This window comes from Brachyhypopomus gauderio, chromosome 9 (genome assembly GCF_052324685.1).
Source record: "Brachyhypopomus gauderio isolate BG-103 chromosome 9, BGAUD_0.2, whole genome shotgun sequence".
Taxonomy (NCBI): domain Eukaryota; kingdom Metazoa; phylum Chordata; class Actinopteri; order Gymnotiformes; family Hypopomidae; genus Brachyhypopomus; species Brachyhypopomus gauderio.
The window spans coordinates 909,509-921,259 of NC_135219.1; positions in this window are offsets into that span (position 1 = coordinate 909,509).

The following is an 11,751-nucleotide window of genomic DNA, read 5'->3' on the forward strand; positions in this document are numbered from 1 at the left end:
TTGGATACTGAGTGTTAGTGTTGTTTGGATACTGAGTGTTAGTGTTGTTTGGATACTGAGTGTTAGTGTTGTTTGGATACTGAGTGTTAGTGCTGTTTGGATACTGAGTGTTAGTGCTGTTTGGATACTGAGTGTTAGTGCTGTTTGGATACTGAGTGTTAGTGCTGTTTGGATACTGAGTGTTAGTGTTGTTTGGATACTGAGTGTTAGTGTTGTTTGGATACTGAGTGTTACTGCTGTTTGGATACTGAGTGTTAGTGCTGTTTGGATACTGAGTGTTAGTGTTGTTTGGATACTGAGTGTTAGTGTTGTTTGGATACTGAGTGTTAGTGCTGTTTGGATACTGAGTGTTAGTGCTGTTTGGATACTGAGTGTTAGTGCTGTTTGGATACTGAGTGTTAGTGTTGTTTGGATACTGAGTGTTAGTGCTGTTTGGATACTGAGTGTTAGTGCTGTTTGGATACTGAGTGTTAGTGTTGTTTGGATACTGAGTGTTAGGGTTGTTTGGATACTGAGTGTTAGTGCTGTTTGGATACTGAGTGTTAGTGCTGTTTGGATACTGAGTGTTAGTGCTGTTTGGATACTGAGTGTTAGTGCTGTTTGGATACTGAGTGTTAGTGTTGTTTGGATACTGAGTGTTAGTGTTGTTTGGATACTGAGTGTTAGTGTTGTTTGGATACTGAGTGTTAGTGCTGTTTGGATACTGAGTGTTAGTGCTGTTTGGATACTGAGTGTTAGTGCTGTTTGGATACTGAGTGTTAGTGCTGTTTGGATACTGAGTGTTAGTGTTGTTTGGATACTGAGTGTTAGTGTTGTTTGGATACTGAGTGTTAGTGCTGTTTGGATACTGAGTGTTAGTGCTGTTTGGATACTGAGTGTTAGTGTTGTTTGGATACTGAGTGTTAGTGCTGTTTGGATACTGAGTGTTAGTGCTGTTTGGATACTGAGTGTTAGTGTTGTTTGGATACTGAGTGTTAGTGTTGTTTGGATACTGAGTGTTAGTGCTGTTTGGATACTGAGTGTTAGTGCTGTTTGGATACTGAGTGTTAGTGTTGTTTGGATACTGAGTGTTAGTGCTGTTTGGATACTGAGTGTTAGTGTTGTTTGGATACTGAGTGTTAGGGTTGTTTGGATACTGAGTGTTAGTGCTGTTTGGATACTGAGTGTTAGTGCTGTTTGGATACTGAGTGTTAGTGCTGTTTGGATACTGAGTGTTAGTGCTGTTTGGATACTGAGTGTTAGTGTTGTTTGGATACTGAGTGTTAGTGTTGTTTGGATACTGAGTGTTAGTGTTGTTTGGATACTGAGTGTTAGTGCTGTTTGGATACTGAGTGTTAGTGCTGTTTGGATACTGAGTGTTAGTGTTGTTTGGATACTGAGTGTTAGTGTTGTTTGGATACTGAGTGTTAGTGCTGTTTGGATACTGAGTGTTAGTGTTGTTTGGATACTGAGTGTTAGTGCTGTTTGGATACTGAGTGCTGTTTGGATACTGAGTGTTAGTGTTGTTTGGATACTGAGTGTTAGTGTTGTTTGGATACTGAGTGTTAGTGCTGTTTGGATACTGAGTGTTAGTGTTGTTTGGATACTGAGTGTTAGTGCTGTTTGGATACTGAGTGCTGTTTGGATACTGAGTGTTAGTGTTGTTTGGATACTGAGTGTTAGTGTTGTTTGGATACTGAGTGTTAGTGCTGTTTGGATACTGAGTGTTAGTGTTGTTTGGATACTGAGTGTTAGTGTTGTTTGGATACTAAGTGTTAGTGCTGTTTGGATACTGAGTGCTGTTTGGATACTGAGTGTTAGTGTTGTTTGGATACTGAGTGTTAGTGCTGTTTGGATTAGCATCATTATCTTATGCTAAAAGGCTGTCAATACTGTGACAGACTGTTTCGTGTATCCTAGAAGTGTTTTCTGCAAGTCTGATATTCCAGTAACATTCCACGAATAACTGAATAGTTCTGTTGTGTGGCCTTTATTCTGCGTAGCTGGTGGCTGTGTCACCTTTCTTCATTCTTAAGTACGACAGGAATTGTTTCTATCTAGAACACTGTATATCAGAATGATCCATGATTCCGGACAGAAAAAACATTTTGGGTTGTTTTTGGTCTAATTATGAATGCTCCAGGGTGGTTATATGTGATTACATTTACATATTTTTAATAGCTTAACTACAATAGCATAAAAGACTTATATAGATATGGGCAAAAAAAAAAGTCCTACATAAAACCGTACATTTGAGGACAACGGTGTTTGAGGTTTTCCTGAAGACAGCAGTAATGTACAGGTTATATATACAGAAGCACTGTGGTCAGCAGGTGCAGTTTTGGAAGGTCAGTGTGCGACCATGACAGCGGTCCTCCCTGCGCTCTGCGGGGGCTGATATATGAACGGTACCGTGGGCGGCAGCTGTCCCAGCGTGGGGGCCAAACATTTGGAGGTGGTGCCCAGGATGTGCGCAGCTGTTCCGCTCCACGGCCGAGTGAAAGGCCAGACGAGGCTCGCGCACCCGCTCGCGCACACGCCGTAGGTTGCTGCGATTAAAGAGCAGCGAGCCAGCAGAGCCCTGTGTGGCCGGAGACGTAGCAGTCTGCCTCGGTTGCGCCGGGTGTAATTCCTCCGCTGTATCGCGGTTCTTCAGCCTGCGTCGGTGTTTGTTCTCATGGGTCTGCAGCAGCCGTAAACACCGCTGTGGACGCACATTACACCAGCTCACCCCCGAACAGGTGCAGGTGCTACATAAGGCCGTTTGGCTTTTGTAAAGTTAAGGGCTAAATACAACATAAACGTGTCTCCTCTTCTTGTCAAAAAATAGTTTGGACCTAATATATTTTTTAGTGTCTTTGTGTAGTGCCATCATTTTTTTTACAAGATGTCCGATTATACTTTAAAGGTAATTCCTGTATGTTGGTAATCATTTGTTTTATATTAAGATTAAAACTTTATATTGGATTCCTAAACCTAACTGCATGTTATATTATTTATTTTGCAGTCAATTGTTACACTATTATCTCTTTGAACGTTTAAAACAGTTCAGCTGCTCTAGCTGAGCTACGATCACTCTCCTCTCAAGATCTTAACTTTTAGATGTGGATCACTTCATAGACCTGGTTTGTAGCTCACTCACTCACATTTAGTATTAGTACAGTAACTCTCCACAAGGGGGCACCGGTATTATTGAAATAGATTTGGTGCTTCACGTCAATTATACTATTAGTGATCGTCTGGCGTGATGCTTTTTTTTTTTTTTTTTTAAGGTTCCCAGTCCTTTTTCTTGCCCCATAATCCTCCTTGTCTGAACCCAGTGAATCTGTGTTGCAAGATGCCGAAGGGCAACGTAAACCTGTTTACTCAGTTTCCCGTTATTTACATCTAACAGCACAAAACCACAGCAAAAAAAAAAAAAGATGTAGACTGAATATGGCCTAAAACAAAGAAGCACAATTTGTAAACGGAAGAGCGTGTTAAGCCACATTTATACAATGACGTCTGACGTCTGTTTCTGCTTTAGGCAACACACACCTGCAGTTACGTAATCACTAGGGTGTCAAAACAAGGGAACCAGCACCAGCGTCAGAGTTCTGAGCACCGGTAAGTGTTGAGTGACTTTGGTGATGTGGAGTGATTATACATCTTTGGTAAATATTATGGAATAAGGCAGTGTATGGCATACCTGATTCTGTCTCGTGATCCACTCCACATGAGTGAAGATGTGAGTTTGAACAAGACAGCGTCTATGTCGTTTTCAGCACTTCAGTGGATAGGGGGCATTTGGCAAAACCGTGCCGTCACTATGATGACCTCTGCCCCATCTGAACGCCGAGTACTGTGTTCTTTTACCGTGCTGACTTCAAGAAAACATGAGCGGAGCCGCAATGTTTGAATCCTCGCTTCTTTTTTTTTAAATGTGGGGGTGAGTTTAAGAGTGAGTTAGATTAATGTACTCCCCACTGCCTGCCCACACGGATATTGCGGTCCACAAGGGATTGAACAACAGCGCAATTCTTTTTGCTTGTTGGGGGGAGGGGTGTTCTTCACTCCTTCCGTTCACACGTGTTTACACCCATATGATGTGAAGATAATGTCGGAACAACATTCCCATGCCTGGCACTGCGTGTTTGTTTCCAAAAGGCATCGCTGTTTGATCACGGCCATAAAAGTGGATGCGACACAGAGCAGAGACCGGATGTGGCGAGAGACCCAGGGAATCTGTTGATGACTGTGAGATCAACAATGTTAAATTAATTAATAAATCCAGTTGTAAGGCCTTAGCTTTACAGGTGGGAGGTGACTTACCTTATGTAAACTGTATTTTTCCATGCATATGTTAAATCCGTTTGGGCAGTAGTTTAGATCAAATGAACGCTTTAAGACCCATTTTAGCACATCTGAGTAAGGATTTGTGAAGAGGGGAATACAGGAGGTGTGGGTGATGAAATCTGTTCCAATCCAGTGGAGGCAAGTTTATAAAATCAAAGCCAACTTACTTTAACGCCAGCAACTAATGTGAAATGTTTACCTCTCTGACTGAAAGGGGAAAAAAACAAAATAAAATGTACTTACAAATAGCAGCAGATATCTAATTAAGAACAAAAATCTAACCATCTATAAAATGAGGCCTGTCATACTATTATTTTTGTTATTGTTTGTTGTTGAATGAGAATTATTAGAATGCAGAAGTTCCTAATAGAAAGTGAACTGTGAACTATGTGAACCAAATGTGAACTAAAAGTCACATCAAATAATTGTTTGAATGCCATTTTATCTGAGGATTTGACTTGCTGAAATTATTAAACACTTGTTATTGGTGACACAGAGAGCCGAGCTAAAGTGTGCATTCAGTTAAGGAAGACACTTTTTAAACGATGCCCGTGTTATGTCGGTGTCTAGAATGCAAATATGCCAATAAAATAAAACAAAACAAAAAAACTCTTCCTCCGATCTGACAGTCAGAACCACCATACAAACACATGCTTCTTTAATAGATGTGGATTCAGTCTTAGAGTATCCGATGACCAAGTATTACACATACAAAGCTATATCAGCATATTTGTTGACATCATTATTATCATTCGGGGAAAATGCATGTTGGCCTGTCCTCAGATCAGTTCATATAGATGTTTATATATGCTGCATGGTTACCCAGGGACCTATTATCCCATATCAGGGCTGGGAGAAGAACTTCAATGGATCATCATTTGTCATCAAGATCCATCGATCATAGAAAATGTATTCATAATGGTGAAATATTCAGCAGTCCCCAAACAATTTAAGCCAGTCTTGGAGGAGAAGTATCAGACGCAGTATGTGTTGGCAAATGCACGCCATTGTCTTCAGTACCACTTTGATGCACTGAACTCCTGACCTGTCTTTTCATCTCGGAGGTACCCAGAACTTCGGCAGTACGGGGTGACCATAATGTTTCCTAACTGGCATTTCTCTTCATGATGTAACGGGTGCTTATAGTCACTTTGAATGGTGGGGCGCTCGTCTGTGACGCTGAGTTGTTGCGATGAGAATCTGAAGGGTTATTCGAGGACAGCCGTGTGCCACTGGAGTGGGTAATGTAGTCCAAGTCTGGACACGTAGAAGAGCTAATTAAATCCCATTCGTGGATGAGTCCTTTTCTCATTAATGCAAATGGTCTGAGTGCAGAATATCCAACCCTGCCTCTCCAGTCTGCGGAACAGCCCTGACATGCTTTCTGGACCTGCGAATCACGAGGTCTGACACAGTGGCTGGAGTAATCATCTCAGTGACCCACACGCTGGCCGCTTGGCCACTTAAGGAGCCACTCCGGATGTAAATGAAGCTGAATGCAGTAGAGGTTGAGTTTAAATACTTAATGAAGAGAATCTCAGAGTCAAATTGAGTCAAGCAGCTATAATATTCACTTATTCCGGGTTGCTTTAGCGTTGTGATGGATTATGATCGCTTGATTCTGGCTTTGCAGGCGGAAGTCTTACGCTGTGAGTGACCAAATAAAAGAAGAACCAGAGTCCAGCTGAGTGTTCAGACCAAGTAGGATTTAATTCATATTCTAACCATAATTACATAAGGAAGTTGAAAAATTTATGCTGAACCATTCAGATTATTTTCTTTTTTTTTTGCACCAAGCCAAGAAGGGAATGTTTGCACAGACAAACGAAATCAGGTGACCAGTTTGGAGAAGTCATCTAGCCTTTAATGATTGCCGAAAGATGATTTAAAAGGTTCCATCCAACATGAACCACATCTAATATGCAGAAGCTGATAACACTTGCATCTCAACCATAATGCCATAATACCATCCTAATGAAAATGTCAAATGTCACTCGTAATATAAAATCCACAGTGATCTGTTCATTCTATTGGGCAACACGTTAATGAACGTATATCATCTGTGCAGCCTGCGGCGGTGATTCCCAGACTCGGGCATCGGGGTCTCTGGCACTGCACCATAGGGTCGTTCCTCATTATCCTACCAGTCGGTTTACTGGAGATTACTTCAAAATAAAAGTTACTGGACATTATTACAAATTAAAAGTGTAGAGCTGGGACTTGAACAATCAGCATAATGGAAGGAAATATGTTTGGAATACAATATTGCTCATCCTGCCCCTTAGATGACTCTTGAGAGTAAATCACGTTAAGGCAGAAATCACGTTAAGCCCATACGCTTGGTAGTGCTGTGTGATCATGTCGCAGTGCTATTAGTTGGCAGTGGGTCTTGTTTCATCAGTACATTGTTCTCAAATTTCCACAGAGCAGAGCCACTCTCTCTGCTGCCCACACCGTAGACGTGCCACGTGACATGTGAAAGCGCCATCGGTCAAGTCCTTCCGTCGGGGGAAAGTGGCGTGCCTTCCAAACATAAGCCAGCTATTGTCTGCTGACGAAACAAATAACCACAGAGACGCGACAAGGCGTGATTTGCTGCTGGGTTCCTTCACGCATGGCGTGCACAGCCAATCGGATTGTCTCGTCTTCACTCCACTGTGAAATTGTATTGAATCAGCGTGCCGCTGCGTGTCTGGGTCTTGTCATTTTCCAAAACACGTCGGTCGTGTGCGGTTTCTCGCTATAACTGCCGTCAGTGTTCCACATGGCGCCTTTATAAGGCTTGATAACGTTTTTTTTCTTTATGCCACAACCTGCTACTCAGTCTTTCATTCTCTGCCCGTCAACCCAAGTGCCAGGAAACGTGAACTATTTCGTCAGCCTGCCGCGAGGTTTACTGACGTCTGAACTGGCATTGGACCTAAAAGTATCACAACTTGACTAAGGACTGGAAAGTCTTAGTCTGAAAGTCTGTATATGCAGGTGAGATATAGGAACAAAATCAAGATGTTTTTTCAACTGAAAGCCACATAATTATTATGGGAACACTCTAGTCAGAAATACATGTCTAGAATAAAATACTTCACTGCTCTAACTGGTGGGATGCACTTTCTGTTGGGAAGGGGCTTTTATTCTTTAAAGGCAGCCTTGGCAAAAACTACTATATTAAACAAGTGAGCACAGTTGAGGGATGTTACAGACGTGTGCGATGTGATGCGGACGGCTCTTCACGACGCCTGGTAGGCCCGACGCTCGGAGAAGAGCACGCTGACGGGCGTCTTTAACATCTCCACCCATGCTGCCCACTTATGTCCCAACATGCCGTTCTGCTGAAGCAACCAATCAGAAAGGAGCAGAACGGAATGTGGCATGAAGCAGACACTCCACCAGAAGATCTACCAGAAGATCTACCAGAAGTTCCTGGAGGGCGTCCAGGACTGAAGATATACGTAGCCTCTCTTTACCTGCGAATATCAGGAGATGATTGCCATTCAGGGCCACAATTTACTGGGTAAATTCTGTTCAAGGCAAAAAAACAAACAAACTGATTGATTGATTGATATACAAATAATATCACAGAACTGTGAAAATAGCTTGAGCTACCTTGAACTGATACAGCTTTGTCTGATTAACATTTTGATTTTTTTCTGAATTAAGACTACAGTGAATTCCATTGCCAGAGACCCTAGAGAGCGTGGAGATAGTGGCAGTCAGAGGGAAAGGAAGCCTGCTATCTCTGTGTGGAGACTGTGGCTATTGCAAAGCTGCTCACTGTGTAGAATCACTGATAAAGCCAGCAGCATTCTGGGATATCTCATACAGTGTATTACTGAGAGTTCTCTGATACTCAAACACAGAAATGTACATAAAAATTCACTGAATCCCACAAGCAACTGGAGAGTGAAGTACACACACATACACACCCACACACAAACACACACACACAGATATTCCTATGACTTTTTCCATCTTTAGCTCTCACTCAGTTCAAATCCAAAGAGGCTTTATTGGCGTGATCATATTCAGTTACGCTTTGCCCAAAGCTCCTTCTGCCTATTTACCTCCTTCTCACTATTTCTGTCCCTCACTTACCCCACCTGACACACACACACAGATTAATCCATGGCCAATATCATCCTTGCTGTTGTGTCTATTACCGTTTGTAGCAGCAGACTCCAAACAGAGCACGTTCACTCATACGAACTGGATTGTCTGTCTGCACAGAAGTGCAACTTCACAGCTCACGTTCCGACACACACCGCACGCACACGCTTCAGGACCCAAACCCGTTTCATACGGCTGCGTCCTGCACAATGCACCAGAAACACACGCCACTTCACGATGAGAGCAGACGCTAACAGGCCGGGATGGTTAGGAGGTGGGACTTAAACGCTCATCCTCGGTGAGGTTCAGCGGTTCCTCCGCTCCTCCCCTCCTATCTGCTGCCCTGGACTGACGTGACGTGTGTGCGATGCGTCTGCTCCACTGGAGATATTGACGTTGGAGGGGCTCGGCGGTGCGGGGAGATTAACGCCGTGATGATTTCATTAGCTCTCATTGATTGTTGTTGACACACCAAAGCCGGGCTCGTGTTCTACAATACATTTCTGAAGCTAACAGCACGATAGAAAGTGACAAAAAAAATTACATGCAAAATAAAGAAAATAGCACGACATTTTAGCTGAATAACAATTAATCTGAAAAATTATTTTGTAAAGAACTAAACTTAAAACTCGCAGGTCAGTCTGAACCTTCAAAGTGCATCACTAGTTTCACAAGGCAAGCCAAAGCCACATTACAGTTTTATAGGAAGTGCAGACAGAAACAACATTTTCTACATACCTTAAAACCTCCATGTTTGTATTCCTTTGTGTGTGTGTGTGTGTGTGTGTGTGTGTGTGCGTGTGTTCTTTAAGCTTTATAGAGAAATAAAGATGGTGCTCTCTTAAAAGAGGTCAAGACAAACAGGAAGTGGTCTTGTCAGGACCACAGGGTGCAATCAGGCAGGAGCTCTCGAGACTTCTCTGGGTGAATTGAACGATAATGGCCCACTATACGAATAAACAGCATGCTGAATACCACGCAGGCTGAATCCCAGTACGTCTTCAGAATTTCTATATCAGCCATAGTGTTTGTGCTCCTGTATACTCGTGTGTCATTATGTACAGCGAGGTAAAGCAGTTCGGAGAAGAGTGGAGTCCTTGTGTTACAACACTCCTCCTGCACGGAGGGGAACTGCTCCCGAGGACAAACACACTAAACCACAAACACCACATGTGTGTACACACGTGTGTAATAACGACTTATTTATGTGCAAGTCATATATATATATAAGTACAATTTGCACAAAGGTCATAGAAAAATTCTAAAAAAAGATTTAAATTCAGGATGAAACATAAGGTCAACCTATATTAGTTTTTTTATAATAATGATAATAATAGTAATAATGATAATATACCACACTGCTGGTATAAGGGGGGGGGGCTCCACACTGCTGGTATATGGGGGGACGACTCCACACTGCTGGTATATGAGGGGGGGGACTCCACACTGCTGGTATAAGGGGGGGGGATGGGACTCCACACTGCTGGTATATGGGGGGGGGGACTCCACACTGCTGGTATATGGGGGGGGGACTCCACACTGCTGGTATATGGGGGGGGGGGGGGGCTCCACACTGCTGGTATATGGGGGGGGGGCTCCACACTGCTGGTATATGGGGGGGGCTCCACACTGCTGGTATATGGGGGGGGGACTCCACACTGCTGGTATATGGGGGGGGGGGGGGCTCCACACTGCTGGTATATGGGGGGGGGGGACGACTCCACACTGCTGGTATATGAGGGGGGGGGACTCCACACTGCTGGTATAAGGGGGGGGGACGGGACTCCACACTGCTGGTATATGGGGGGGGGACTCCACACTGCTGGTATATGGGGGGGGGCTCCACACTGCCGGTATATGGGGGGGGGGACTCCACACTGCTGGTATATGGGGGGGGGACTCCACACTGCTGGTATAAGGGGGGGGGGACGGGACTCCACACTGCTGGTATATGGGGGGGGGGACTCCACACTGCTGGTATATGGGGGGGGTGGGACTCCACACTGCTGGTATATGGGGGGGGGGGGACTCCACACTGCTGGTATAAGGGGGGGGGGGGGGGGGCTCCACACTGCTGGTATATGGGGGGGGGGACTCCACACTGTAGGCCAGTAACACACAATGTGCAATCTGATCATTTAGTGCTGAAAATGACTTGATGTCTAAGGTGACTGTAAGCCTGTAAGCATTATATTATCATGCTAAGCTGATCCTGCCGGCTTTAGTGACTTTAGTGCAGCTTCATATACCATGCAGCTTATATGTATCTGGACAGTGTGATGAGTGTGTGATGAGAGTGTGATGCAATGTGTGATGAGAGTGTGATGCAGTGTGTGATGCAGTGTGTGATAAGAGTGTGATGCAGTGTGTGATGAGTTTGATGAGTGTGTGATGCAGTGTGATGCAGTGTGTGAAGAGTGTGTAATGAGAGTGTGATGCAGTGTGTGATGAGTGTGTGATGCAGTGTGTGATAAGAGTGTGATGCAGTGTGTGAAGAGTGTGTGATGAGTGTGATGCAGTGTGTAATGAGAGTGTGATGCAGTGTGTGATGAGAGTGTGATGCAGTGTGTAATGAGAGTGTGATGCAGTGTGTGATGAGTCTGATGCAGTGTGTGATGCAGTGTGTGATGAGAATGTGATGAGTGTGATGCAGTGTGTGATGAGAATGTGATGAGTGTGATGCAGTGTGTGATGTGTGTGATGCAGTGTGTGATGAGAGTGTGATAAGAGTGTGATGCATTGTGTGATGAGTGTGTGATGCAGTGTGTGATGAGAGTGTGATGAGTGTGTGATGCAGTGTGTGATGAGAGTGTGATTTGAGTGTGTGATGAGTGTGATGCAATGTGTGATTAGAGTGATGAGTGTGTGATGCAGTGTGATGAGTGTGATGCAATGTGTGATTAGAGTGTGATGAGTGTGTGATGAAAGTGTGATGCAATGTGTGATGAGAGTATGATGAGTGTGTGATGCAGTGTGTGATGAGAGTGTGATTAGAGTGTGATGAGTGTGTGATGCAGTGTGATGAGAGTGTGATGCAATGTGTGATTAGAGTGTGATGAGTGTGTGATTAGAGTGTGATGCAGTGTGTGGTGAGAGTGTGATGCAGTGTGTGATGAGTGTGTGATTAGAGTGTGATGAGTGTGTGATGCAGTGTGTGATTAGAGTGTGATGCAGAGTGTGATGCAGTGTGTGATGAGAGTGTGATGCAGTGTGTGATGCAGTGTGTGATTAGAGTGTGATGCAGTGTGTGATGAGTGTGATGCAGTGTGTGATGAGTGTGTGATTAGAGTGTGATGAGTGTGTGATGCAGTGTGTGATTAGAGTGTGATGCAG